The sequence below is a fragment of the Aplysia californica genome, unplaced genomic scaffold (assembly GCF_000002075.1).
Source record: "Aplysia californica isolate F4 #8 unplaced genomic scaffold, AplCal3.0 scaffold00327, whole genome shotgun sequence".
NCBI classification, from domain to species: domain Eukaryota; kingdom Metazoa; phylum Mollusca; class Gastropoda; order Aplysiida; family Aplysiidae; genus Aplysia; species Aplysia californica.
In genome coordinates this window covers 321,096-325,076 of record NW_004797597.1, presented here as the reverse complement: position 1 = coordinate 325,076, position 3,981 = coordinate 321,096, and positions in this window count along the sequence as shown.

The window sequence follows — 3,981 nt, the reverse complement described above, 5'->3', positions numbered from 1 at the left end:
GGGAGAATATTCAAGAATGTCTGTGCTTCTGAATGTGTCATCCTGTTTTATTCTTTAATACATTTTATCGTTTTATTCGATTTTTTTCACACGTGTGAACGACACGGTTTCTGCCTTTACAATATAATATCTATGCATGTCTACAGAACTTGTGAGTCTGTGAAATTTCTTTTTTTTTAAAGCACAGTACGTAATCAAACAGCAAAAAAATGCATTAATACTGTGCTCTTGGGTATAATCTTACACGGTATAGTGTAATAAGAGTGGATGCGTTTATGAGCAAGGAAAGAGACCTCGATTCTTTATAAGCAAACGAAAACTCTTAGTCCAGAGCTTGAAAATATTTCTTTTGTTTTACAATACTTTTCAATACATCATTTCTTCATTCCTAATTGTCACCCTGTTCCGTCGTCTCTTACACGCAGCGTATCTCAATATGAGCTCGATCTTCAGCATATCGCCTTTTAAATCCTCATTTTTCACCCAACCGGAAGTTCTCAGTAGAGCGTTGCCTGAAGTGTCTAGGGGCGCATGCACGTCCATGGCCAGTTGTCTGGCCTGTGATTGAGGAGGCTCGCGATGGGATGGAGAACTGTCGGGCAAATCGCAGACAACGCTACATCTCTGCTGGGCTCACATACGGCAGCCGTGATGCAATGGAACGAACTTTTTTGACGCCGAAAAGGTTTCAAAATAAACAAAAAATTTAAGAAGAAGAAGAAGGAAAAAAAAAAAAGAAAAGAGCCAATGTGTCTGTTTTTGGAGGCTGCTGAATTGTATTATGCGAGAGAAGGAGCTCAAGAAAAAAATAACTTTGTTCCTCCATTTTCTATTTTTGCGCTTGGAGTGTTGGTTTTTTTTGTGGATATTACATTTTTTAACTTGTTTGTCTTTCTGCGAATTTAACGCCTTGCTGGACTCGAGAAGGAGATTTTGAAGACGGAATATGTTTGTGAGATAGGGAAGAATGCTCTCTTGTCAAGACGAGTTTGCGTGTGAATGAATCCAGATAAGATAATATTCGTGAGCATGCCTAGATGGTTAAAGACAGACCGGAAAATTTAGGCCTGTGTTCCACGTATATGCTCATTAAAAACAAACAGAAATGCTAACATAATGTCCACATCGCTACACTGCCCCGTCCATCTACAGAGAAAATTTAGTATGACAGGTTAAATGTCAGTGAGATCATTTTTAAAAAATGCTAGATATCAAAATACAATTGAGTTTCCTTTTCAAGTAACACTGTGGAAACAGTTAAGACAATAGCTAACAATATTACACTCAGATATGCCCCAATCCCCCAAAAAGCAACAAAATACTAGCCTGAAATCTACAGTAGCAATAAATATAAAAAAACACGCAATATCAAAACAAACAGACATTCATCAAAATTCAATTTTTTTATAGCAAAAAAAAAGGAACCGGACTAAAGATATATCGCAAGGTATCCAGCAAAATATATTTAAGGGCTGGTGTGGCACCTAGAAATCTTGTTTTGGGGCCAATTTATGCAAATTGGGGTTATTACATATTATAGTACCTGGACATTTCCTGAACAATATCCAGAAACGTATGTAAGCTTTGCTACACACTAAAGCTGTCTTTTTTGTCCAAGTGTTTCTGCAAAAGCAGATGCTTACGAGTCAGATCTTACCTTTATCGGCTGTTTTCTCACATTCTATTTTTTTCACACATTATCCCATTTTTCTGCCCTGTTTCTTGTTCAATTTCAATGTAACATTAACAGCATGCCAACAACACCTAGTTCTAAATTTTGGCTTGTTGAATTTTTGATTAATGTAGTAGTTTTTGATATATGGGCTTAGAAAGGATGAATTTTTAATTTTTTTCACTTTTTTTTTGCAACAACCCAATTGTAAGTGTCATAAGATAAAAACTAAACCATATATCAAAAATCGTACAAGCCAAATTTAAGACCTATATGTTTACTGTTGGCATGCCAAATTAGAAGTTAATCGGTTAATAAATAAGGGAATAACATGGGATTGAAAAAGGTATACACAATCCAATATGACCGCCGTTTCCATAGCAACCGATTCAAAATATACTTTTTGAAATATAGATGTCAAATCCCCAATAGCACACAATGTCCCACAGCAAATATGGGCACTCTAGGCCTTGTAATAACCAAAATAGACCTCAGGTGCCCCACCGGTCCTTAAGTCACGATTCAAAAGTAAAATTGTGACAAATCAAGGTAAGGTACGTTATACACTTCGAGCCAAGCTGCTTTCGTTTCGACTTTAAGAGATAAGTTTCAATTTACATTGACGCCTGCGACATCCTTTAAAAAAATTCATTTCCCCTTGTAATCTTATTGCAAAAGCTGCGCTTTGTGTTAAGTTATTCAGCAACAGCCATCGACTATCTTGTTTTTGTTTCGTTTTAGTAAGAGTTTTACGGCACTTGCGACACAATAAGGTCATTTAAGTGCCAAGGGTAAAATATATTACAAGAGAGTGACAAACACAAAAGGAGGAGAGATAAGGATGATAGCTGTTTGTTAATAATAAGAAAGAGCAGTTCACACCAGACAAGCTTCCTCCAACCACCCACGCCTGATCTTGAACTCACCACAACTGGTGGTTTGATATAGAAATGGAAAAGTGAAGAGAGATACGTACATATAACTGATGCTATTCGTCTTTTAATAGAAGAAATGAATGTGAAAAAAACAGGAATCATAATGTTGAGAAACAGTCAAGCGTTATATGCAAACAACTGTAATCCCCAGACGATTTCTTGTCTTGTCACTCAGCACAGCGGCTCGTTAGCCAACGGGCGACAAGGGCAGAATTCCCGCCTAGAAACCAACTGTCGAATAGGGTAAAAATAATCAAGGGTCTAAGTCATATTTTGCTAGAATGAAAATAGACTTCTAATAATGACGTAACACGTCAGGGGAGATTACATAACATAGAAGAATTTGAATGACAAAATGACTTGATGGGTTTAAATCAGTGTTATGGCCTTTACAAATTGCCAAACTTGAAGTACAATTTCATACTGAAGTCTTTTTTCTTTGTTTGTTTGACTGGCTTTTCTGTTTTTTCTTTATACTCTAAACGAACTGAATCTGACTTAGACCCTTTACTTCCTCTGACCCCATCCTTATAGCCCTGGGGTAGAAGGGCTTTCCCACACTCTTGTCATTCTATCTTCTGAAGTGCTAGAGGAAAGTGGATCATAGTCCTCTACGTTTGAGGCGTCAATAGTGTAGATAAGAACGGAACATAGTCGCCCCCGTCCCTGGGTATACCCTCGAACCACAAACTAATGCCCTCCCCCCCCTTCCCACAGAGGTCCTTCGAACGAGGTGGTCATTCCTTTCACTGAATAACAAACTGTTTGTAATCGATACTTGAAATACTTGAATTGACACAAAGATCGTGTTTAACAAGATAGTTCACTCCTCTTTTAAGCCAAATAAAAAAATGTCCTCAAAATTCGGTGTCGACGTCCTCTGAAAAGTGCAGACTTTGCGATCAGAGTTACCCTACTTGTGTGAAAAGCAATACAAGTGAAACTAACAAACTGTATTATTCCTATTCTTCTTCTTGAGAATCGAAAGAGAGCTTCAAAACAAAGACTGCAGTGCCATCTGAACCAATGTGCTGTCTTCAGCGGACAGAATTTTAGTCGAGTGACTTGCAAGGTACGATCTCTGATTGACAGTACTTGGTAGAAAACTGACACTTTTACCTTGGCACAGATTCAGAATGTAATTTCCGTCGCTCCTGGTTTATTAACAACAATGTGTGCTTTCCTTTTTTTACATTAAAGTCTATTAAACAAACCATTTCCTTTTCATTATCATGTCAATTTACATATACCTTCATTTTGATATGTATCAATTGCAATTACGATTACTCTAAGTGCATTTCGATTACTTAACGATATCAGCGTTACCGATTATAATCTAAGATCAAAGGGCAGTAGTTGAACAATGGATTAGTG